The sequence below is a fragment of the Loxodonta africana genome, chromosome 14, assembly GCF_030014295.1.
Source record: "Loxodonta africana isolate mLoxAfr1 chromosome 14, mLoxAfr1.hap2, whole genome shotgun sequence".
NCBI lineage: Eukaryota > Metazoa > Chordata > Mammalia > Proboscidea > Elephantidae > Loxodonta > Loxodonta africana.
The window spans coordinates 88,776,843-88,803,191 of record NC_087355.1 but is presented as its reverse complement, the minus strand read 5'-3'; the positions used below and the strand labels follow the sequence as shown (position 1 = coordinate 88,803,191).

Here is a 26,349-nt window from a genome sequence, read left to right as displayed (position 1 = left end):
CGCCCCGGCGGCCTCCGGAGCCGAGGCCGGGCGGCGGGGAGGGCAGGTGGGCCCCGGGGCGCCGGCGGGGCTCGAACCCGCGCCGAGGGCGGCCGCTGGGGCAGACGGAGCTGCCCCCGCGCGCCACGCGCCCAAGTTTTCCGCGGTCCTGTGGTCTCTGCGCGGCCGCCCTAAGAAATCGTTTGATTCATTGTGCTTTGCAAGTTTCCTCCTGGCCTCCGCCCCAGCCCCCGCTCGGCTGCGGGCTGTGCGGTGGAGGAAGCCTCTCTGGGCTCCTTTGTAGCTCCCCTTCTCAGAAGGAGGGTTTTTTTGGGGGGGGGGGCGGAGGGTGGTTGCTGTTATTTGGTTTTATTTTTAATTGCAGGATTTTGCACTTAAATATACTGAAGGCAGAGTTTTTTGAGCCATTTCAACAGTGTCTCATTCTTGCATGGTTAGCTTGCAGCTGGGGTTTTGGCAGTGAGTGTAAGATAATAGTAATATTGTCGTAATTAAGGGGACTGGTTGGAATACGTTCAGCTGAAGGCGATGTAAGAATTTGGGGGTTTGTATTTAAGTCTTAACCATCACCAGGATTTTTACGTAGAATGTAAACATTTTCATGGTTGGAAAAATAAACCGGTACTATTTGAAATGGAATACCAGAACCTCACCCTTAGTATTTTTTTTGTGAAACGTGTAATGAAAATAGCCTCCCCTTTGAGATGAATAAGGTTGTAGGCTCTGATAAGCTGTCCGGTCTTTGAAAACGTCTGAAAAGTGGGGCAAAAGTATCGGGTGAAGTAGTTACAAGGTAAATAGAAGTGTATATATATATGTATTTTTTTTCTTGGAAAAAAAGTATGTTAGCATTCAGCTTATTTTTGTTGAATGAAGTTACAAACAGTTTCATTCAGTTGTACTGCTGAGTTAATTTTGAAAACCCAGCAGTGTTTAAAACATGGCACTTTATGAGTTTTAAGGAACTATGTGTTGCGGTATCTTTATTAGTGTGCTTTATATTTATGGCTGTCTTTGGAGGGAGAAAAATAGCTGTTTCTGTTTACTAAATGCTGCAGAAATGTCAAGATCAAATATTACAAAGTTCTAAATTATAATTTTCAGGTCATTATCAAATAATCCAACTTAGTAATGAACACGTGATGTTTAAGACAGTTTCCCATTTAAAGGCGCTCGCAATCACATAAGACTCAAGTGATATTGTTGTTAGTTGCCATCGATTATGACTCATGGCCACCTTATGCCTGCAGGGTTGAACTGCTCTGTAGGGTTTTTAAGGTGGTGACCTTTTGCCAAGGTGTCTGTAGGTGGGTTTGAACCGCCAATCTAGAGGAACTGACTAGAAGGACCTGTGTACATCGATCAAAAGTGAGGAAACATCAAGAAGCAAGTCCTTGGATAAGTAATGACGTTGAAATCAGCAGTCGATACTTAACAGTTTGGAGCAAAAAATAATGGAAAACTCCTGGAGAAGATGGGGTTTAAAAGCCTCTTTGGAGGCTGGCCGTCCACAGAACGGGACTATTAAGTGTTAGGTTGAAAGTGAAGCTCTGTGAATGCAGCAGTCAGAAAAGCGGAAGCTATGACAGTAAGCATCTTTAAAACTCTTTTACTGTTGGAGAATTCTTATAACTGAACTTGTTTCTGAAATACTCCGTGCCTGTTTTTGGAATTATAGAACTTAATGGCTCAATCATCAAACCACGTTCTTCAGCTACTGCAGGTAACTTTTCCTTCTAGGAGGTGTGGAAAGTTGTTTTAAGACAATTGTATTATTAAAGTTAGTGCCCCCCCCTTTAAAAAATTAATGGTTATGTATGTTCTCAATGTATATGAATGAGCATAGGACAAAAAAAACTAGGAAGAAAATACGCCAAAATGTTGGCAATAGTAATATCTTAGTAAGACTCAAGGTGACATTTCTTCCTTAAATTTTCTGTTCTTTAGGTTTTGACGTGAATATATATAAACTTTTTAATTACAAAATGAGAATAATTGTTTTTAAAAATAGCCCATTAAAAAGTTAAATTAGTGGTTAGATCCTGCAGAAGACATTAGGATTTTTCTATAATATAGTTAAAAAATTTTTCTGTTTTTGAAAATTCCTGTTCTCTCTTTGAATGTTAATTTGAGCTACTTGGTGAGAGTAGAAAAGGGACTCAGACATTCTGATGAGAGAAGTCTCTCGGGGTCTCTACAAATTTTATGGAAATAGTTTTTTCCTGTGTTTTATGGTATCTTAATTTTGAAGAAATAATTAAAATTGTCTTAAGGGTAACAAAAGGTGTGATTCGGAGTGTTACTATTCAGTCTTACCCTGTTGAAAAGAAACATTTCAGTTAAGACAGATTTTTACCTAGAATAATTCTTATTTCACATTTCAGTAACATCAGAAGTTCTTTATTAATCATATTTGTGATGTAAATTTTTTTGGTAGTAAAAGTCTGAGAAAAGTTCAGGGTCCTGTAGAACTTTATTTTGCCTTAAAGCTGCAGTTCAGCAATATATTTTCATTACTGTAGCCCGTACTCAACACCCTGGAGTCATTAGCAATAAATTGCAGAAGGGCCTTTTGAGATTTTTTTACTGATGGCTGTGAATTACTTAATATGGGAATATTAAAATTTTGGGGAAAGCAAGTGACCTTACTTGAGTCGGCAGTCATATACTCTGGGAAGTTTATGAACGCGAAAAGAAGGATTCAGACATTAAGCTCCTTGTCATTTCTTGACGAATGGAAGAGGGGGAGGCACGGATCGGTGTAGGTGAACGGTGGCCCTCATCATCCAGCGTCAGTGTGCTGTTCAGTTCCCGTTGGCTGCTGGGCACACCTTGGTTCACTCTCTCCCCAGGCTGCACTGGGAAGTTACTTTTAGACTTGTCTGGGAGCCGTGTGTAGTAGTGGATTGTTGGAGCCCTTGTTGCCTTTTCTCTCCACCAGTATTTTGGCAAAGTTTTTTTTTTTTCCTTTTCGTTTCACTACTACCAAAAGGCCGCCTAGGGCAAGAGAAGTGAAGTCTACATCCACCAGTTTCTGGTACTAATTCCTAGGAATTGTGCCAAATCTTAATCCTTCAGAACTGCTTAAATGTGTTTTTGATTATAAAGCAGCAGAGGAAGCACTCTATTCCTATCAATTTTTTTTTCCAGCTGCACTCTGTGATGGAAATAAAATTCAAATAAGCATATATAGCTCAATTTGCACTTTAACTGGACTTTTTAGCAAATGCTGCTAAGTATAGTCCAGTTTGCATAAATAAAATGAAATGGTTTATAGACAAAAGTAGGAAATAGATGTTTTGCCTGAGTGGCACTGTTCCTGCCCTTTAGCGGTTGTTAGAAGCCTCAGGGAAAAACACCAGTAGCATCAGCACGATGTTTTACCTTATTTTTAGGAGTGTGAAGGTGTTACCTTACAAACTTTTATCTAATTAAAAGACTTCTATCTAAATCTTATTGATGAACACTGCCTTTTACTAAAAACTTGTTTTTCAGAAAAAGAAAATAAAGGACTAAAATTATACATTTGAGTACTATGCAGTGACAGCAAGAAAAGTAATATTGACTGGGTGTCTGTGCACCCCATGTTACTGACAGGTGTTGGCTCCCTTCTGTGGATAAATCTGGGAGAGGCTGTGTGTGTATGAGTCCTTGGCTTGCACAAATGGTTAAGTGTCCGACTGCTAGCGTGAAAGGTTGGCAGTTTGAACCTACCTGAAGGTGTCTCGGAAGACAGGCCTGGCAATCTGTTTCTGAAAGGTCGCAGCCTTGAAAACCCTATGGAGCATGGTCCTACTGTGCATGCATGGGTCAGTCACCATGAGTGGAATCCACTGGGCAGCTAACAACAACAACGTATGTATACGTAAACACTAGATGCCAGATACTGAGCTGGGTGTTTTCATGCCCTACCTCCTAGATTTCTCACAATAACTATGAGGTGCAGGTACTGTTGATATCCTCATTTTGTAGATGAAACACTGGAAGCTCGGGAGTTTGTGAGTGAGTAGCCTGCCCGGGTCACTCGGGCCACAGGCCTGCTGGACTCCGGAGTTCATGCGCCCCTGACTGGCTAGAGAGCAGCCTTTTGAAACTTAGACAAGTCTTCTGAAGGAGGAATAAATAGTATGCAAGTGTAAATTATTATGTCTGGGATACATAAAATAATTACATTTTGTATTTGTATCTGACACTTTCAAGTCATGAAGCTCTGATTTAGCCAACATAGTATAAAGTACATGTTTTTAATGAATGTATCAAAATTGTTCAATTAATTTAAATTGTTTAATTTAAAATTAGTTAAATAAAAATGTATAATGCCTGGAGCAGTGGCTGATGCTTCTCGTTTATATAAGGACGTGCTTCAGTGACCTCCAACATTTACAGACAGGTTATCATTGGTCATTTTTCTTGGGTTGATACTGTTCATGATTGGGAGCACAGTTTTGTGGGAAGCAAGGAATAACTTAAGGAAAAAAAAAAAAAAGAACTGAGCACAGTTTTCCTCAAATAGGTAGGAGTCCCTTGAAGTAAATCCTTGTGTTTATAATCTCTAACACATAGATGCTGTATAAATGTTTGAGATGAATGTGTTCATTCTCACTGATAGAGAATTTGCTATCCTGCTTTGAAGAGTTGACTTGCTCTGTGCTCCTTTATTTGGGGCCGGTGGACCAAAACCAGGGCTCAGAAGAACCTAATGAGTCGTGTTTGTGGATTGTCTGTGCTTAGGTCTCCCTCTTTCCCCCGTATCGTGTATTAAGCGTCCTACTATCTGGTGGTTTGGGTTCTTTTGGGAACTAGAGGTACTATCAGAGCTTGCTGTGCCTCCTGTCTTGGCCAAAGTACCATGTGTTCAAATTTTCTGGACTGATGGAAGAGCTTAAACACCTTCTAACATATACTGTATGTTTTTTATGGCATGTGTGTCTTCCCGTGAGAATGTCAACTCTATGAGAGCAGAAGCTTTGTTCTGTACGCTATTGCATCTCCAGTCTCTGACACAAGAAATGTTTATTGAATGAGTGAATAAAGGAACCCTGGCGTATTCCTTATCAGGAGAACCCTTGTTGAGCCAGTCAGCTGTCTGCTGTTTTGTTTGCCTTGGTAAAGAATCCTATTTAAAAGCCACATAGGACTTGAGACCAGGGAAGACCTTAGATTGTTTGTGTTTTCACATTTGTCTGCTTTATTTTAAATAGTATCATGAAAATCAGACCAGGAAAAAAATGTGTTGCTCTGCCCTGTAGAATTTTGAAATTTTCTTTTTCTCTAGAAAGTGGCCTTGTAGGAGCTTGGTGTTCATTGGGACTCACCCCAAGTAATGAAGGCATAGCAGATTGCTCAAGGTGACACTGAACGAGTGGGGTTTGTAAAGGGCCCTTTATTACTGATCTAGAAGCTCCAGTGTACCTTTTCTTAATCAGCTGGATTCATTGGACACTTACAGGGGTTTCACATTGTGCTCTGAAGGTGTTCAGAACTACCGTCTTCCTAACACCGCAGTGCCCGTTGTTCAGTGTGCCAGCTCACCTTGACCTTGCCCAAGGCATCTGTTACGTACTACCAATCTGCCGTTCAGATGAACGCTCAGGTAAGGGAACTCACCCTTTGAGTGCCAGATCTCTTTTCTGAGATTTTGCGGATTATTCTTCCTCTGAGTTCCTCCTCAGCCTTGCTATACCGTGGTCCCCCCACACGCCAGTACGCTCCAGGTCGTTTTCAGTGGCTCTCAAGGTGTAGTCAGAGGGCAAGTGGCGTCATCATCACCTGGCAACTTGTTAGAAATGGCGGATTCTCAGGTCCCAGCCCTACGTACTGTACTGGATCAGACTCTGGCGATGGGGCCCAGCAGTCTGTGCGTGGACATTGCTGTCCAGGTGTGTGTGATGTACCTACTGTTTCCGAGCCACTGCATTATGGTGTTTTTACGTAAAGGCAGGTCGTAGCAGGCAAACTTCAGTCATAGGTGGTAAAGGTGTGTGTATGTCTCCTCGTTACTGCTGAGACTTGCTAAAGAAATGGCTCCCAACTTAGGACTTTTGGAAGCCCCAGTGGCACACCGGTTAAGAGTTCAGCTGCTAACCAAAAGGCCGGCAGTTCAAATCCACCAGTCACTCCTTGGAAAACCTATGGGGCAGTTCTGCTCTGTTCTGTAGGGTCGCTGTGAGTCAGCATTGACTCAATGGCAACGAGTTTGGCTTTAGGACTTTTAAATGTTTTTCAAGATTTCCAGAATCTTCCTTTTGGTTAGGGATTTTGAATGTTTTATGCTGAGACCACTTAATTCTTTGCAACCTTGGTTTGGGTTTTAAATGAATAATTTTACATTGAAATAGCAGTTTGTACGGCTCCTGGGCTTGTGGCTTTTGGCAAGTGGCAGGAGAGTGTACATGTTAGTGCTTAAGGCACAGGTTCCCTAGTGGTTTTGTTTTGGTGCTGAAAATTTGGCTAGCGAGTACTGGAGTCAGGGTGATTGCCAACTCCTGGGGTAACTAATGAAGCAGTATTGTGTGAATTAATTTATGCCTAGCATTGAATTCATATTTAAATTTAATACATCTTGTTTTGCTTTTTGTCTTTCCCTTTTTTCTGCTAAGAAAATGGCTAAATTAGTGTGCCAAGTTGGGATTATTGATGTGCTTTAGATCTGCTGTGCACCTATTTGCAAAGAGAATAAGCTTTGAAAGGACAAGGGGTCTGTGTTACCCTTTCCATGGATTTGGTGCATTCCGTTACTGCAGTAGGTGGTCAGCAGGTCATTTGTTTAGTGAATGGAGAGGAGCTACTGCTGCTGCTGACGTTCTGTGGATTCTCGCCCTTTGGTAATTGGAGCGCCCTGGTAAGTGACATCACTGCAGAGCCTTCAAGAAGCTCAGATGTCTGAAGGGAGTAAATGAGAGACTGAAGTAAATGACTGTGTCGGTGGGGCATGTTGTGAGGAATATTTTAAGTACATGAAAGTTGTTACAGAGGTGGTTGTTGTTGCCACAGTGTGATCCCATGTGCTGAGTAGAACTGTCCCGTCGGGTTTTCTTGGCTGTAATCTTCATGGGAGCAGATCTCCAGGTTCTTTCTCCTGCGGAGCCCCTGGGTGGATTCGAACCGTCAACCTTTTGGACAGCAGCTGAGTGTTTGCACCACCAGGGCTCCTTGTTACAGAGGTAAAGAATAGAGATAGATGAAATTAGTGTAACTGCCAAACAATGCGAAAACTGTCTCCACCTTGATGAGGTGTGAATTTTTTCCCCCTGATCAAACACTTGTGGTTGCCGTGAGTCTGAATCTGTGATCAGACTTGCGCCCACCTGTGTAACCCTATGAAGGCAAAAGTAATAGAAATGAGATGGTGGGAAAAAGCAATCTGGAGTCATTTCTTCCCCTTCTAAATTGGTTAAGCAGAATTCAAGGTACTCAGTTGTCGTCTCTGACCTCCATTAAACGTGCTTCTAAGAAAGAGCACCTGGCCTAGAGGCGCTTTCCGGTAAGTTAGCGAGGATTCTGTTCTCACTGACAGCCTTTCACGCTGCTGCCGCCTCACAGCACTCCCTGCTCTCTGGCCTCTTGTCGGTCTCCCCTCCCCGCCCTTCTGGTGGTTTCTGCGGTGTTATCACCTTGTGGTTTTCAATAGCCTGATTGTGACCAGGTTGCACATCTTTTACGCATTTCCTGACCATCTGCTCTTTCCTAAAGTGCCTTTTTTTTCCTTTCCAGGTCTTCTAGTTTATTTTTTCTGTTAGGTCTTTTGTTTTTTTCTAGTTGAGTTGAAGGATTTCTTTATATATTCAGAACCAGTCCTTTGTTGGCTTATGTATTTCACTATTATCTCCTCCCACTTTGTGGTAGGTAGTTTCACTTTTTTTTTAAGTTGTGCTTTAGGTGAAAGTTTACATAGCAAATTAGTTTCCCATTCAATAAACTAAACCAAACCTGTCGCTGTTGAATCGTTTCTGACTCACAGTGACCCCGTAGGACAGAGTAGAGGTTCCCCGAAGCGGCTGGTGGATTTGCACTGCTGACCTTTTGGTTAGCATCCGAGCTCTTTAAGCACTGTGCCACCAGGGCTCCTGTACATAAAGTGTTTCATGACCTTGGTTTCATTCCCCACAATGTGTCAGCACTTTCCCCATTTCTGCCCTGGTTTCCCCATTCGCTTACCCTTAATGGTGTTTTTTTTCCCTTCTTTTAAATGAATCGAAGCTCTTAAGTTTAATGTCCAATTTATCAGTCTTTTCCTTTGTAGTTAACGCCTTTTGTGTCTTTGCTTACCCTGAGGGCATGCAGTCATCCTTCTATATTGTTTTCTAAATGCTTTATAATTTTACCGTTCACCTTTGGTTTTATAATTCACTTGGAATTGATTTTGGTGTATATCCAGTTTCATTTTTTTTTTTTTTTAAAAATGTGGATATCTGGTTGTTAAAACAACACTATTTTTTGAAAAGAGCCTCCTTTTCCCAGTGTTCTGTGGTGCCATCTTTGTTGTAAATCAAGAACCCATAGACATGTGCGTCTGTTTTTAGGCTCTTTATTTGGTTCCACTGGTGCCAAGCTACTTAAATTATTACAGCTTTATAATAAGTCTTCTTATCTCACTGTGGAACTCTTCCCACTTGGTTCTCCTTCAAGGGTACCTTGGTTTGTAGATCCATATATGTTTTAGAATCCATTGTCAATGTCCAAAAAAAATTCTTCTGCTTGTTGTTTGGGATTACATTGAATCCCTTGAATATTTCAGTTTATGGAGACTTGTTTCCAGTTTTGGGCTATTATAAATAAAGCCTCTGTGAATATTTGTGTACAAGTCTTTTTGTGGATGTAGGCTTTCGTCTTTAAGAGTGATTAGGCCTAGGACTAGAATGATTGGCTGTTAATGGCAGTTGTGTGTTTCACTTTTTGAGAAACCGTCAGACTGTTTCCTAGAGTGGTTGTATTATATTACGTTCCCACTGGCAGTCTGTGAGAGTTCCAATTGCTCTGCACCCTTGGGAGCAGCACTTTCTATGGTCAGTCTTTATAGTCTTAGTTATTCTAATAGGTGTGTAAAGGCATCTCGTTAGGATTTAATTTGCATTTCCCTACTGACTAATGCTAAGCATCTTTTCATGTGCTTATTTGCTATCCATCCGTATATCTTCTTAACAAGAAGACAATAACACAACGACAATTGTGAGGATGGCACAGGACCAGGAATGTTTCATTCCATTGTACATAGGGTCGCTATGAGTCAGAACCGACTCGATGGCACGTAACGACAACAACATATCTTCTTTGGTGAACTGCCCGACTCTTTTGCCCATTTTGAAAACTGGATTTTGTTTTCTAACTGTTAAATGTTGATACAAGTCCTTTATCATATACATGCTTCGCAAAGGTTTTCTCCCAGTCCATGACTTGTCTTTTCATTTTCTTAAATTAATTTTTATTAAGCTTCAAGTGAACATTTACCATTCCAATCAGTCTGTCACATGTAGGTTTACATATATCATACTCCCTTCTCCCACTTGCTCTCCCCCTATTGAGTCAGCCCTTTCAGTCTCTTGTTCCGTGCCAATTTTGCCATCTTCCCTCTCTATCTTCCCATCCCCCCTCCAGTCAAGAGTTGCCAACACACTCTCCAGTGTCCACCTAATTTAATTGGCTCACTCTTCATCAGCATCTCTCTCCCCCCCACTGACCAGTCCTTTTCATGCCTGATGAGTTGTCTTCGGGGATGGTTCCTATCCTGTGCCATCAGAAGTTCTGGGGAGCATTGTCTCTGGGATTCCTCTAGTCGCATTCATATCATTAGGTATGGTCTTTTTATGAGAATTTGGAGTCTGTATCCTCCCATTGGCCTCCTGCTCCCTCAGGAGTTGTCTGTTGTGCTCCCTAGCAGGGCAGACATCGATTGTGGCCGGGCACCAACTAGTTCTTCTGGTCTCAGGATAATGTAGGTCTCTGGTTCATGTGGCCCTTTCTGTCTCTTGGGTTCTTAGTTGTCATGTGGCCTTGGTGCTCTTCCTTTGCCTTTGCTCCAGGTGGGTTGAGACCAATTGATGTATCTTAGATGGCCGCTTGTTGGCATTTAGGACCCCAGGCGCCACAATTCAAAGTGGGATGCAGAATGTTTTCATAATAGAATTATTTTCCCGGTGACTTAGAAGTCTCCTCAAACCATGTTCCCCAGACCCCAGCCCCTGCTCCGCTGACCTTTGAAGCTTTCATTTTATCCCGGAAACCTCTTTGCTTTTAGTCCAGTCCAATTAGGCTGACCTTCCTTATATTGTGTGTTGTCTTTCCCTTCACCCAAAGCAGTTCTTATCTACTGATTGATCAATAAAAAACCCTCTCCCTCCCTCCCTCCCTCCCTCCCCCCCTCGTAACCACAAAAGTATGAGTTCTTCTCCGTTTTTTCTGTTTCTCAAGATCTTATAATAGTGGTCTTATACAATATTTGTCCTTTTGCCTCTGACTCATTTCGCTCAGCATAATGTCTTCCAGATTCCTCCATGTTATGAAATGTTTCAGAGATTCGTCACTGTTCTTTATCGATGCGTAGTATTCCATTGTGTGAATATACCACAATTTATTTACCCATTCATCCGTTGACGGACATCTTGGTTGCTTCCAGCTTTTTGCTATTGTAAACAGAGCTGCAATAAACATGGGTGTGCGTATGTCTGTTTGTGTGAAGGCTCTTGTATCTCTAGGGTATATTCCGAGGAGTGGGATTTCTGGGTTGTATGGTAGTTCTATTTCTAACTGTTTAAGATAACGCCAGATGGATTTCCAAAGTGGTTGTACCATTTTACAATCCCACCAGCAGTGTATGAGAGTTCCAATCTCTCCGCAGCCTCTCCAACATTTATTATTTTATGTTTTTTGGATTAATGCCAGTCTGGTTGGTGTGAGATGGAATCTCATCGTAGTTTTAATTTGCATTTCTCTAATGGCTAATGATCGGGAGCATTTTCTCATGTATCTGTTGGCTGCCTGAATATCTTCTTTAGTGAAATTAACAGTGTCTTTTGAAGAGCAGAGCTTTTACTTTTGATGAAGTCCAGTTTATCAGTTTGTTGTTTTATGGATGGTACTTCTGATGTCATGTCTGAGGAACCATCGCCTAATCCCAGGTTACCAAGTTTTTCTCCGCCTAGAAGTTTTATGGCTTTAGATTTGATGTCTGGGGCTGACGCTTTTGAGTTGGTTTTTGTTTATGGTGAGAGATGTGAACTCAGATCCCCTGTGGGACTGCCTTGAGGCCTAGGATGAAGGTAGCTTCAGCCAGCCTGGGATTTACCCCAGACCAAGGTCAAGGTTTGAGGCTCTTTGGACCACTCATTTCAAGCTATAATTCTACTAGACAGGTGACTTACTTCTGGTTTACTTTCATCCTGAGGTGTGTAGCCTTTGAGGTTCCTGCTTATTGTGGTAGAGTTTGTGGGAACCCTGCCTTTGATTTCTGTCCCTTTTCTCCTGAACTGTTATAAAACTGAAATTTGAAGATTTTCAGAATTAGCAAATGCCTTCAGGGCAAAAGTGGTTTCTGGGCTTTTTTTTTTTTTAACCTCTTTGGGTTCTCAATTTCCTTTTAATCGTGACCTGGTATGTCCTTCCTGTCAGTTTCTGGTTGCCTTTAAAATTTTTTACTATCCCATCCATCTTTTTTAGTGTTTTTCGGTGGGAAGGTTGAACCAAATTACATAGGAGCCAAGGAAAATCCTTTTCTTTTTCGTTTCACTCTAGAATCTAGACCTGGGCCTGCTGTCTAATTTAGTAGCCATTAGCTGCATGTGGCTGCTTGAATTTAAATGAATTAAAATTAAATAAAGTTAAAAGTTCTGTTTCTCAGCCACTCTATCCAACTTTTCAAGTACTTACTAACCACATGTGGCTGGTGGCTACCGTGTTGGACAGTGCAGATACAGAACATTTTTATCACGGAAAGTTCCGTTTGCTAGCATTGAATAGGTTATGAAAACCTTATCGGGGTCTTATACTGGTTCATGGATCGGCATTTGACAACCACTAACGCAGGTGTCCTTGTTTAAAGTTTGAATCTCTCTGGAATCTGCAGCTGAAACAGCTGGACAGACAGATCTCCTTTCATAGGCTTATTCTGAAATCCGACTATAAGGTGGAATGTGGGTTCTCAAACCTGTTTAGGTGGTGAAATGGTAGCAATCCCATGCCTTGAGTATAAAACCATTAAGTATTGATATTTTAGTTAAAAACACCTGCCCGATTTGACTGAGATTTGGTGGAAACGTTTCCTCCATGTTCCGTGTCCTGGACCTCAGTGGCTCTAGCATGGAAGAGCCCTGTCCTTGCCCTTAGTCAGTCATGTAGTCTCATGAACAGGCAGTTGCAATGCCATCTAACAAGTGCTGCGAAAAGGTTGAGGGCAAGAGTTCTGTGGAGCGAGGTGTTGTTAGGTGCCGTTGAGTCGGTTCTGACTCATAGCGACCCTGTGCACAACAGAACGAAACACTGCCTGGTCCTGCACCATCCCTACAATCATTATGCTTGAGCTCATTGTTGCAGCCACTGTGTCAATCCACCTCATGGAGGGTCTTCCTCTTTTCCGCTGACCCTGTACTCTGCCAAGCATGATGTCCTTCTCCAGGGACTGATCCTTCCTGACAACATGTCCAAAGTGTGTAAGACGCAGTCTCGCTGTCCTTGCTTCTGACGAGCACTCTGGTTGTACTTCTTCTGAGACAGATTTGTTTGTCCTTTTGGCAGTCCATGGTATACTCAATATTCTTCGCCAGCACCACAATTCAAAGGCGTCAGCTCTTCTTCGGTCTTCCTTATTCATTGTCCAGCTTTCACATGCATATGATGTGATTGAAAATACCATGGCTTGGGTCAGGCGCACCTTAGCCTTCAGGAGTGAGTAGGAGGACCAATAGGAGTTAGCCTTGGTGGAGGGGGAAGACTGGGAGGGTGTTCTAGGCAGGAGAAACAGCATGAGCAGAGCCTAGGTGTTGACAGAAATGAATGGGGTTTGGTTTATTAAATCTTAGATTCTAGTATTAAGAGAGGAGGCAGAAACCACAGATTTAAGGAAATAATCATTACAACCGTAGAGTCAGGAAATCCCATCTGTTTACAGACTATTTTCTCCTGATTGGTAAGGACGTGTTGTTGTTCAGGACCTTTGGGAAGGATGGAGTCCCTCTCTCTGGCTCCCCGAGCCCCAGTCTTCTGAGGGCCAGGGGGTGTGCCTGAAGCAGTCCGAGCAGTCCCTCTCTGCCAGCTTAACCATGCCCTCCATTGGCTCTGGCAGTATACTGGGCACATTTTAAGGGCACTGGAGGAACGTTGGAGCCCTGGTGGTGCAGCGGTTAAGAGCGTGGCTGCTAACCAGAGGTCGGCAGTTTGAGCCCAGCAGCTGCTCCTTGGAAGCCCCCTGAGGCAGCTATGCTCTGTCCTGTAGGGCCGCTGAGTCAGGATCGATTGGCAGCAGGGGGTTGGTTTTTGGTTTTGGAGGGACATTACGTGTAACCATTGCCTCATTGTCTGTCACTCCGGGGGAAAGGGTTGAGGAGCACCAGCTGGCTCTGCAAGGAAGCAGGCTGGGGGTGGACCTGTGGAAGGGTCAGGGCCAGAGAGACAGGGCTGGTCCTCCTTGGTCCTTGTAGCACTCCTACTGGCCCTCCACAGCCTTCCAGCACTTGTCTGCCTTTGGTTTAGGGATCACAGCAAGCAGAAGAGATGAAGGCTCCATTTAACCGGACCAGGGTGTGTAGTCAGGAAAGGTGTGAATCGGGCTTATATCCTTTCACCATACTTGCTAAATCTGTATGCTGAGCAAATAATCTGAGAAGCTGGACTGTATGAAGAAGAATGGGGCGTCAGGATTGGAGGAAGACTCGTTAACAAACAGCCTGTGTTATGCGGATGACACAATTTTGCTTGCTGAAAGTGAAGAGGACTTGAAGCACTTACTAATGGAGATCAAAGACCACAGGCTTCAGCATAGATTACACCTCAACATAAACAAAAATCCTCACAGCTGGACCAATAAACAACATCATGATAAATGGAGAAAAGATTGAAGTTGCCAAGGATTTCATCTTACTTGGATCCACAATCAACATCATGGAAGCAACAGTCAAGAAATCAAAAGACGCGATGCATTGGGCATATCTGCTGTGAAAGACCTCTTTATTAAAAAGCAAAGATGTCACCATGAGGACTAAAGTGTGCCTGACCCAAGCCATGGTATTTTCAGTCTTATATGCATGCAAAAGCTGAACAACGAATAAGGAAGACTGAAGAAGAATTGATGCCTTTGAATTGTGGTGTTGGCAAAGAGCATGAATATACCATGGACTGCCAGGAGAACAAACAAATCTGTCGTGGAAGAAGTACTGCCAGAATGCTCCTTAGAAGCAGGGATGGCCAGACTGTGTCTCACATACTTTGGACTTGTTATCAGGAAGGATCAATCCCTGGAGAAGGATATCATGCTTGGTAAAATAGAGGGTCAGTGAAAAAGGGGAATACTCTCAACGAGATGGATTGACACAGCGGCTGCAACAGCGGGCTCAACAGTGATTATAAGGATGGCACAGGACTGGGGAGTGTTTCATTCTGTTGTACATAGGGCCGCTGTGGGTCAGAGCTGACTCAGTGGCACATGACAACAGGGCATGTAATTGAACTGGATAAATGACGCCAAAATATAGCATGTACATGTACTATATCAGGGCTTCTCACACCACAGTGTGCATGTAAATCCCCTGGGCATCTTTGAAATTCCGGGTTCTGATTCAGGTGGTCTGCAGTGGGCCTCAGATTTTGCAGGTGGTGCTGGTTATGCGTGGGCCTCACTTTGAGTGGCAAGGTGTTGGTTTTCAGCGTGTGGGTCATGAGATGGCAGTGACTTCCTGCAACAGACGAGGCAGGTACTGGTGTTGGGCATGGACTGGGGGTCAGCCTGGTGCTGTGGTCTTAGTTTCGGCTGTTAGTTTCGCTGAATCTCCGTTTCCTTGTCTGTTAATGGACCAAATAATAGTACCGTAGGTTTTCGAGAGAACTAAATGGTAACTGGCCAGGTGATGTTATGTGGTGCCTGCCTAGCCTATGGGGCTGCTGCAGCTGCCTCTGTAAGGGAGGGGAGATAAGGATAAAGGAATGGAGCTAGGGATCGGTTTTGTGGAAAGATCAGGGCCAGAGAGACAGGGCTGATCACTCCAACACTCTACATGGCCCTCCACGGCCTGCCAGCACTCGTCTGCCTTCAGTTACGGGATCCCTGAGCGAGTCACCATATTAGACATGCCTGTGTAACTGTCCTCATCAAAATGTCTCTCCCCCGCCCCGCCCCCCACTTGGCTGCCTCATCTTTCTTCAGGCTCTTTTCCCTATCTGATATAGTTTGCATTTTACTTATTTTTTTGTATTCTTTTTCACTTGGCTCTGATGTAAACTCTGTGAGTGCAGAATGTCTGTTCATGGCTTATCCCTGGCATTTAAAACAGTGCTCACTGGATGATGGGTTGAGTGACTGTTGTGTCTGTCATTTCTTATCTGGCTTTGCTTTTGTCTGTTTTGAACTTATATTAAGGAAATCACACTATCTGTGTTTTTCTGTGACTTCTTTTTCACTCAGTACTACGATTCTGAGACTCATCAGAGGTGCTGTAGGTTGTTCCTGTTAATTCGTTTTCATTATTGTCTGTTTAAAGGATGTTCACACTCAGTCTAGGCCACAGTTCATGGACATTTGAGTTGTTTCTGGTTTTTGCAGTTGTACGCATCCGTCGCCTGCTGCACAGGCACACAAATGTGTCTAGCCTGTGTATCTAGGAGGGGCTTGCTGGGTTATTGGGCATGCCAGTCTTGACTTTTGTTCTTGTTAGTTGCTGTGAAGTCAGCCCGGACTCATGGTGACCTCATGTACAACAGAACGAAACGTCGCCTGGCCCGGTGCCATCTTCACAGTTACTGGTATGCTGGAGTCCATTGTTGGGGCCACTGTGTGTTTTGAGAGCCTTTCAACCTACAGGACTCATCTCCCTACACTCTACTGGACCGTATTCTGTAGTGATCCATAGGATTTTCACTGGCTCATTTTCAGAAAGTAGATTGTCAGGTCTTTCTACCTAGTTTGTTTTAGGAAGTTCTGCTGAAACCTGCCTACCATGGGTGACCCTGTTGCTATCTCAAATATTGGTGGCAGCTTCCAGCAGCATAGCAACGTGCAGGCCACTGCAGTACTACAACCTGACAGATGAGTGGTGCTTCAGCTTGACTGTTGCTGGGTGCCATTGAGTTGACTCCAACTTACAGTGACCCCATGTGATAGAGTACAACTGCCCCATAGGGTTTTCTTGACTGTAATCTTTATGAGGAAGACCCTCAGTGAGGTGGATTGACACAGTGGCAGCAACAATGAGCTCAAGCATAACAATGATTGTAAGGATGGCTCAGGACTGGGCAGTGTTTGATCTGTTGTGCATAGGGTCGCTATGAGCCGGAACCAACTCCACGGCACCTAACAACAACAACAACAATCTTTATGAAAGCAGGTTGCCAGGTCTTTCTCCTGTGGAGCTGCTGGGTGGGTTTGAACCGCCAGCCTTTCATTTAATAGTGAAGTGCTTTACCGTTTGTACCACCAGGGCCCCTTTCAGCTGGACTAGTTACTGCCAAATTGTTTCTCAAAGTAGTTGTACCCACTTACATTCCCACTGGTATAATGATTCCTGGCTGCTCCACACCCTTGCCAGTAGTTTATTTTGTCTGACTTTTTTCATTGTTGCCATTCAGGTGGGTGTGCAGTAATATCTCACTGTGGCCTTAATTTAAATCACTCCCATTCCTAACAGTCGTGGACCTCTTTTTAATACTATATGTATTGGCCATATCTATTTAGTCTTCTGTGAAGGACCTGTGAAACTGTGAAGCCTTTGGTATAATTTTATTATGTTTTTGTTGTGCTTTTCTTATTGATTCATAGCTGCTCTTTATATATGCTGGATTATTCCGTCGTCACTTATAGTTGGTGCATATTTTCCTCCAGTTTGTGGCTTATCTTTATCTTTGAATGTCTTGGAACTGAAATTCTTAATTTTAATAGTCACCTTTAGATCACTTTTATCAAATCAATCTTTTCCTTTATTAGGTTTTTTTTTCTTTTCTCATTTAAGGAATCTTATCTGAGAGCTGAAGTTCCCCTCCCCCCAACACACAGCCCTGAGGGCTAAGCTTTAATGTGAGATATTTTTGTTATTGAGTTCATAAAATGTTTATTGTTCCTTTCAACAAATAGAGCAGGTATTTAGACTTATTTTCTAATTTCCATTAAGATACCTTGGATGGCTCAGGAATCATAGTGAATCTCAGAATCGTAGTATTGAGTGAAAAAGAAGTCACGTAAAAGCACAAATAGTGTGATTGATAAATTCAAAATGAATGGATTTTTTTTTCTATGTAGCTTGTTGTGATTGATTTCTAAAATTGGATTATAGTCAGATAATGTGTTTGGTATGGTACCAATTCTTAGAAATCAATATTATCTTAAATAAACATATAATGTAGTTGACATTGGCCAAAAGCCTGGGCCTAACTCAAATTTTTGGACATCTAGCTCCTTAAACTCCAGTTAGGCTTCGTTTGCATAATTTATACCTTGGTTATGGGGAAAAAATTAGACTGATAGGTTATTAGTCTTTTTGTTAGTAGAGTTTCTTAGATTTTTTTCTGCCTCTGGGAGTGCTAGGGTAATTTCCTGGCTCAAGTTGAGGTGTTCACGTACATTATCGGCTTTTAGACTTTGTTGTACCCAAGCTGAAGCTTAAAGACAAGCCATGGTCACCCTTTGTTTTCTCTTAGTGACAGACAGACAAGGGGCTCATGCTGTGACTGCAGCTGCCTGCCTTTCAGTGGCGTTTGTTAATTAAGCTGTTTGATTTTGTTTTGCTTACTCAAGGACTGACTCTTAAAAAAGAAAACGGAAAGAAAGAATTTTTAGTTTGTGGTTTTCCGAGGCCTTTTAGCTTAACGTTTATTTTAGTTGTCCATTTCACATTTTGTTTTAAAAAAGTAGCCTTAACTTAAAAATTACCAAAATTAGATATGGATCAGAAATTAAATTTTGTCTCTTCCCTAAAGTCTCAGGCCTCAGTAATCAGAGGTGTCTAGGAATTGTAGTTTGTGTAGATAGGCAGGTCTGTTTAATGGAAAGCATTGTGTCTGGGAAACAGAAGACCCAAATTCAAATACTGGCCTTCAGTCACTGACTTTTGACAAGTTATTTCATTTCTGTAATTCTCAGTGTCCTCGTCTATAAGGTGCAGCATTTATGATCTCAGACTTCGAGATTATAGGTCCAGTTCCCATGTAAAGTAGCGTACCAAACCCCAAAAAACCAAACCTGTTGCCGTTGAGTCGATTCTGACCGATAGCGACCCTTTAGGACAGAGTAGAACTGCCCCATAGAGTTTCCAAGGAGCGCCTGGCAAATTTGAACTGCCAACCCTTTGGTTAGCAGCTGTAGCACTTAACCACTACACCACCAGAGTTTCCATAAAGTGGTATATAAACTGTTAAAACCAGTTATCTGTAACAGATGTGTATAGTTTTTTGCTGTAGGCCTGATACTTCCCACTTCTGTGTTTTCCAGTTCTTGAGCTGGTTAATTCACTTAATCGATCCGTCAACATTTATTAAACTCCTGTTTTGTGCCGGGCACAGTGTTAAGCTCTGGTGGTGTGGACGTGAAGAGGAGTGAGACTGACCCCGAGCGGTGACACGTGCATGATGGGGGCAGCGGTGGTGTCATCCCCAGGTGCTCTGAGAACCCCAGGGAGTCCCTACAAATGCTGTAGCTCGGGGGTCAGCGGCAGATTTTCTCTGTAAAGGCCAGATAGTAAACATTGCAGGTCATGTTTTCTTTTTTTAAACAACCCTTTAAAAATTAAAAACCATCCTTTGGCCAGGAATCATACAAAATCATATAAAAACCATTCTTGCCCAGGACCAGATTTGGTGACGCCTGCAGGCTCTAGCTGTCTGAACGGATTTGTAAACCTTAGTTCAGTGGAAGATGGGGCGTGAGAAGGGCATTCTAGACGGAGGATGCATCGGGTGTGCTCAGGTGTAAGGGACGGACTGGGGCTTTGTGGAAGCACACGTTACCCAGATACAGGTTGGGGGGAGGAGGAGATGACATGGAGATTAAGGGCAGGATCGGAGCAGCTTGCACTTGATTCTGATAGAAATTGTGCATGTCCTGGAATGACAAGAAGAACCCTGGTGGCCTAGTGGTTAATAGCTACGGCTGCTCACCAGAAGGTCAGCAGTTTGAATCCACCAGGCGCTCTTTGGAAACCCTATGGGGCAGTTCTACTTTGTCCTGTAGTGTCACTATGAGTTGTAATCGACTTTATGGCAACGGGTTAACGGGTACAATGACAAGAACAGGTTTATAGGGCAGGAGCATGGTTTGCTCCAGTCGCAGAGGTCAGTAAGGAACTTATGACAGTTATCCACATTAGAGAGGGAGAAGGAACCAAACATTTGTCATTAAGGAAAGGGCTTGCCTGCTGTCATCTAGCTGTAAAGTGATGGGCGAAGTTCAGATGGTCCAGTTGAACAGTCTGTAGTCTTTTAATGGAGCGCTAGGGGCACAGAGGTTAAGAGCTTGGCTGCTAACCAAAAGGTTGGCAGTTTGAATCCACCAGCCACTCCCTGGAAACCCTGTGGAGCAGTCCTGCTCTGTCCTGGAGGGTGGCTGGGAGTCGCAAGGGGCGAGATTTTTGGTTTTGGTCTTTTAATTACAGATGTCAGTTGCGAAAGTAAATGAAGAGGGCCCTGATTAGGGGCGCGCCTGACAAAGTGCAGGGAAGACATGATTTGGAAAACTGTTTCCGGGTTAGAGTCTTCAGGCTTTGCCCAGGTAAATGAAGTGGCAGGGCCGAGGGGGACAGAGTCTGGGGTTATTCCAGGAGGCTTTCCAGATTTTTCTCTTGAAGACAAGTTTATGAAACACTTTTCCTTTAAATTCCCCTCCCCCAGGAGTATACTGATGATCAAACAATTGCTTTTAGGAGGAAATGTTCTTTCCTGAGTCCATGGACCGCTGAAATTATAAGCACAATTCTCTGTGAGTGTGTGTTAGAGATTTCATCAAACTCTGAAAAGGGAGCCTAACTCAAAGGAGAACCCACTCCTTGTTAAATCATGCACATCTGGCCCACTGCGAAGCTTGGTGGTGGGGGGCGGAATGGGAGTTATCCAAGCCACAGGAGTTTTACTTTAAATGAAGTACCTCCCAACTGCCAAGTAAAGCATAAACACATGGAACTGTTTCATAAGTTGAAGCGTGTCAGCCAGCAATTAAAAAAAATTTTTTTTCCTGGCTCCTCCCCTGCCCCACCCCCTGGCACAAACAAAACCCTAAACAAGGCACATTTTGGTACACAGAAGGCCAGCCATGTGTTTGGGACTCCGATTGTTGTGGAATGTCTTTTAACATGCTATTGAACATCAGACAAAGTTCAACTTTATGGATTATTAGGCATATCTTTTTTTTTTTAATTTTTATTGTGCTTTAAGTGAAAGTTTACAAATCAAGTCAGTCTCTTGCACAAAAATTTATATATGCCTTGCTACATACTCCCAATTGCTCTCCCTCAAATGACACAGCCTGCTCCCTCCCTCCACTCTCTTTTTGTGTCCATTTTACCAGCTTCTAACCCCCTCTACCCTCCAGGCAGGAGATGCCAACATAGTCTCAAGTGTCCACCTGATCCAAGAAGCTCACTCTTCACCAGCATCCCTCTTCAGCCCACTGTCCAGTCCAATCCATGTCTGGCAAGTTGGGTTTGGGAATAGTTCCTGTCCTGGGCCAACAGAAGGTCTGGGGTCCATGACCGCCAGGGTCCTTCTAGTCTCAGCCAGACCATTAAGTCTGGTCTTTTTACGAGAATTCGGGGTCTGCATCCCACTACTCTCCTGCTCGCACAGGGGTTCTCTGTTGTGTTCCCTGCCAGGGCAGCCATCGGTTGTAGTCAGGCACCATCTAGCTCTTGTGGTCTCAGGCTGATGTAGTCTCTGGTTTATGTGGCCCTTTCTGTCTCTTGGGCTCATAATTACTTTGTGTCCTTGGTGTTCTCCTTTGATTTAGGTGGGTTGAGACCAACTGATGCATCTTAGATGGCCGCTTGGGAGCATTTAAGACCCGAGATGCCACCCTCCAAAGTGGGATGCAGAGTGTTATCTTAATAGATTTTATTATGCCAATTGACTTAGATGTCCCCTGAAACCATGGTCTCCAAACCCCCGCCCCTGCTATGCTGGCCTTTGAAGCATTCAGTTTATTTAGGAAACTTCTTTGCTTTTGGTTTAGTCCAGTTGTGCTAACCTCACCTGTATTGCGTGTCGTCTTTCCCCTCACCTCAAGTAATTCTTACCTACTGTCTAATTGTAAGTACCCGTCTCCCTCCTTCCCTCCCTCCCCCCTCTTGTAACCGTCAAAGAATATTTTCTTCTCTGTTTAAACTATTTCTCAAGTTCTGGTAATAGTGGTCTTATTCAGTGTTTGTTTTTTGCAGCTGACTAATTTCACTCAGCATAATGCCTTCCAGGTTCCTCCATGTTATGAAATGTTTCACAGATTCCTCACTGTTCTTTATTGATGCGTAGTATTCCATTGTGTGAGTATACCACAATTTATTTATCCATTCATCCGTTGATGGGCACCTTGGTTGCTTCCATCTTTTTGCTATTGTAAACAGTGCTGCAATGAACATGGGTGTGCATATATCTTCGTGTAAAGGGTCTTATTTCTCTAGGATATATTCCAAGGAGTGGGAATGCTGGATCGTATGGTAGTTCTATTTCTAGCTTTTTAAGGAAGCACCAAATCGATTTCCAAAGTGGTTGTACCATTTTACATTCCCACCAGCAATGTGTAAGTGTTCCAATCTCTCTCTCCACAGCATTATTAGGCATATCTTAATGTTCACGTGGTTATGTGAGATATATGCGTCACTTTTATTTTTTTTAAGCACTTTTAGCCATTTCTTGACTGGCATGTGAGATAAGCCAACACCAGAAATGAGTGTAGTTCTTCCCCTGGGTTAGAAATGGCACAACGTGAGCTGTAAAGGCCTACCTAAATAGCATTGTTCTCGTGAGCTGGCACGTGAACAACTGGAGGAGAAGGAGGGCATCTGATGATTAGTTGTTGAAAAGTGAGCATCAGGCAGACTCATCTGGCCTTCTGGAGTCTGGACTGGTTCCTGTTTGACGTTGGCATTATTGCGTGTAATTTAGGAATCACCACAGTACAGGTAACAGCAGTTCCCGCAGAGAGTTGTTGAACTTGGTGAGATTTGGCTGCCCCTAATGGGTTGGTCTAAAGGGGAGTGGTTGGAGATGGGATTGAATTTGAGAAGGTTTCTCTTCTCCTGTTGAGAAAAATTGTGAGCTCTACAACAGCCAGGGTGCTGTGAATGGCGAAGATAGAAGAAATGAGGGGTATGGTGATGGTGTAGAAGTTAGACATGAACCCCTAGACTCTGCTGCCACCCGCAGATTTCAGGCTGTGGGTAATTGTGGGTCCAGCTCAGGTGAAAAGCTTGGAGACTACTTTGCTTAGGTCATGGCAAAGTTTAGGTGGCAGTTTTGCTTTCTGTTTGGGAAAGAAACAGTGTAGTGGCTCATATCCTGAGGAATGAACTCGATAGCTCAGGTGGCAGGAGTAACTTGGTTTCAGTGCAGGTTGTCTGCGTGTGAGTTCATCTTTGGCAGTTCAGGCTTGGTTATTTGGTTGGTGAGGAGCTGATGCCTTTGATTTTCATTTTCCCTATGAGTCTGCCTTTTTGACCATTTCATGGGAAAGCACTCAGACTTTTCTGCTGGCTTTCTGTTCCCTTTATTCTTATTTCTTTAAATAATCTACAATTTTAAAGTGAGTCCAGCTTTAGTCCAGAGTAAATGAGTGTTTGATCGGGAATGAGGGGCGAATGCTAAGAGAATCGTAGAAGTCTTGACATTTAGCTTAGTGGTAACCCTTTAAATAGGTGAGAAGGGTGTGAAGACAGCTCATAAAGTCAACTTTCCTGTTCATTGACAGAGAGCAGAGTGAAGCAGTCAACAAGATTGACAAATTGGTGCAAGAAATGGGCATAATTGAATCTACTGCCCACACTTTTTCTAAGCAACTTGTGGTTTCCATTCACTTACTTATGTCCACGTTAGCTTGGATATTTGAGAAATAACTAACATGGTAGGCTTACTTTTTTAATATATTCTAAGTTTTAAAAACTTAATAATGTGAACTCTTTCATAAGGAGCAAATGAAATAATGCATGTGTGTTAATTATTCATTTAGCAAATATTTCTTGTGTATCTACCCTGTGGCAAACACTGTGCTGGATCATAGGGAATCCATGAAAAAGACATGAGCCTGCCCTCATGAAGCTTCCAGGCTAGCCAGTGGTTCTGGCAGTTGTGTATGTGAGAATCACTGCGGAGAGCTTAGTGACACTGCGAATGCCTGGGTCACCCACAGAGATGTTGAATCATCACACCTGCTCTGGTAGCCAGCCGTCTGCATTTTAAGTAGCATCCGCCTATGTTGAGAAGCACTGCTAGTGTTGCTGAAAATTCATTGTGAACCATTAAGGCCTAAAAAAAGTAAACTATTTCTATCAACTGTTTTCTAGGGAGTCCAAGCAGCTGTTATTGCTTTCAGGTAAAAGAGATGTTGCAACCAAAAGCAGTAGAATTTACCACAAAACTAAGAAATCAGAATTTCTACACACAAGTAAGGATGTTTCCAGAAATGTCCTCTTTAACTTTTTTTTTTTTTTAAAATCAGGGCTTTAAATAAAGATTAGGAGTCATATTGGGAGACAGTTAATATTTTAGAATCAGATTTAAAAATATTTTTACAGTTTGTAATGAAGTGCTAAAATCAATAAGGTAAAATTTAACAGGAGTGAATATAAGATGGCAGGCCCAGGTTAAAATGAAAACTAACTGGGAGAGCCGAAGATGAAAGAAATGTGTTTTAACTGTACTTGTGTGCAGAAGACCCGCAGGGTTTAGTTGACTCCAACAACGCTCTAGACACTTTTTCTGTAAAGGGCCAGTTGGCCAATATTTTAGGTTTAGTGGACTAAGAGGAAAAATTGATAATATGTAGGTAGGTATGCCTATAACAGAAGGTAACAAATTTCTTTAAATTTTTTATTGACAATATAAAATTGTAATTATTGAGTACAGTTTTTTTTGTAATTCAGGTCTATTATATGAGAACAGTAGAATTCTTTTTTGGAAGGGGAGGGCAATAACGTTTCGGCTAATTAGGGTTCAAAGTTAGTGTTTCTATCGTAAAAACCAGTTGCAAATGTTCATTTTTTAATACTGACCTGCAAGGAGATCTGATACATTTCATCTTTGAAAATGTCTGCGCACTGACCTGCCAAATGCTGGTACTAGTTCAGGAGCACGTCATTGCACTGACCTGTCAAATGCTGGTACTAGTTCAGGAGCATATCATTTTTAATGGCTCATATTCACTGTTGGACTCTTCTTGGTATCTCCTGTTCAGCCATTTCACTGTCGGTTAATCACTTCAGTTGGTGGTTAGCTGGAACGTCCTTAACTGCACCGGTAAGTGGATTTTGAAATATGTAAATTTTCTTTGCACTTGCATCAAGGTCCAAAAAATATTGCCGGAATTGTAGTTTGAGCTCAGAAAATATATCTGCTGCAAATTGCGTGGGAATGGAGATTGGTTTTTTGTTTTAACTTTTTGACAGCATAGGAAGTGTATAAAGAAGCTGCTTGGTATTATTTGTGAGTTAAGCATTGTCTAAAGGAATATCACAGTGTAAGTTTTCTCAGGTAAGCACTTTTCTGCATTGTAATTTTAGATTGAATTCATTAAACACTATCAAGTCTGTAGCAAAAGCTAATTTCCAAAGCCATTCAGTGTTCAATAATTGTGATAACTAAGGGACGTTCTCCTTGTTCATAAAAATTTCAGCCTTGGCTCTAAGATCAAAAAGTCACCATAAGACTTTACCACTGTTAAGCCAATAAACTGCTATGTGATAGGACAGGCCAGGTTATTCAGCTTCTATTTCCAACAAAAATTCACAGACTTGACTATGGTTAAGTCCTCAAGAGCTAATGAATTTCACAGTTGACACTAATGGTTCAATGACACATGAGAGATTCATATACTTTGAGAAAAGTAATGAATAATGCAATGAGTAATCATAGGATTCAAACACATTACATGTTCATAAGCTTTGTAAATTTGTCCAGCTAAGCTTTATTCTGCTCCCCACACATTTTTACCCCTTTCAGTTATAGTACATCTTAGTAGATTCTACTTCAGGTTGTACTGAATTACTGTTTTCTCACTTTCTTTGAAAATATTCTCCTCTGTAGTTGTTCCACAGAGGCTGTTCTTAGAGGCTAATTCTTTAGTCCCTTCAGACTTGGCTTTGATGCCTTGAATGAACAGCAGCTGAGCAATACTGGTAACATCTGTGACTTATCAAGGGCCAAGGAAAACCAAAATCATTTGCCTTGTCTTTTAATTGACCATTGTTGTTTTCGACGTCCTCAACTCTTCGAGCAACTGTTCAAGCCAGAAGGCTAATAATAGTCTTAAACAAATTTATTTTGTCTGGACACTTTTCTTGGTCTGCTGCAGTCAAACACGACTTAATTAACTGATCATGGGTAAATGGCTTTCCTTGATTGATTAACAAATGAGCCACTCAGAAACTTACTTTGGTTGTAGCCTCATCTTCTTACCTACTTTTTTTTGCTGGGGAAATTCTGCTGTGATAAGATATTCCATTTTAAATTTTCTAATTTTTCTCGTTGCATTCCTGTGAGTTAGGAATATTGTGATGAGTGCTTTGTTAATATCCACGTATATTCTTTTAGCACAGCTGTAGTTTCACCGTGTAATGAACACAATGTCTTGCCATCGAGTTCAATAACAGAATAATCCATACTTCACTGTACAAGCATGACGTTTTAAGTTTCCTTTTCTGGTTTTGACCTGATAGGTACGCATGGATAATAAAACCATGTAATGTTGCATTTTGTGATTCAGTTATAACCGTTAGTGTGATTTGTAGGTTCCTTCCTGACAGCGTGAAGTGATGAGGATGTCACATAGGCGTTCTTTTGCCACAACCAGCTTTGCATTGGTGGCACAAAAGCAGGTGTAGATCATACGTAAATGAATGCACATGGCTGTGTTCCAATAAAACTTTATTTATGGACATTGAAATTTGAATTCCATATAATTTTCCTTTGTCTTAAAATGTTATTCTTTTGATTTTTTTCCAACCATTTAAAAATGCAGATGCCCCA

The 26,349-nt window shown here is 42.4% G+C and overlaps 1 protein-coding gene across 6 annotated transcripts in view; it reads left to right on the top strand.

Annotated features, from left to right (window-relative positions):
• The window catches only part of PTK2 (protein tyrosine kinase 2), a 252,340-nt gene that overhangs the window by 742 nt on the left and 225,249 nt on the right, over positions 1-26,349 (top strand). Inside the window, exon 1 of one of the 6 annotated variants that reach the window (XM_064268122.1) lies at positions 333-1,723. The exons of the other annotated variants lie outside the window; for them this stretch is intronic. The gene's annotated coding sequence lies outside the window, so the exon portion shown is untranslated. Of the gene's footprint in view, positions 1-332; positions 1,724-26,349 lie in introns of those variants that run through there. 6 annotated transcript variants of the gene reach the window in all.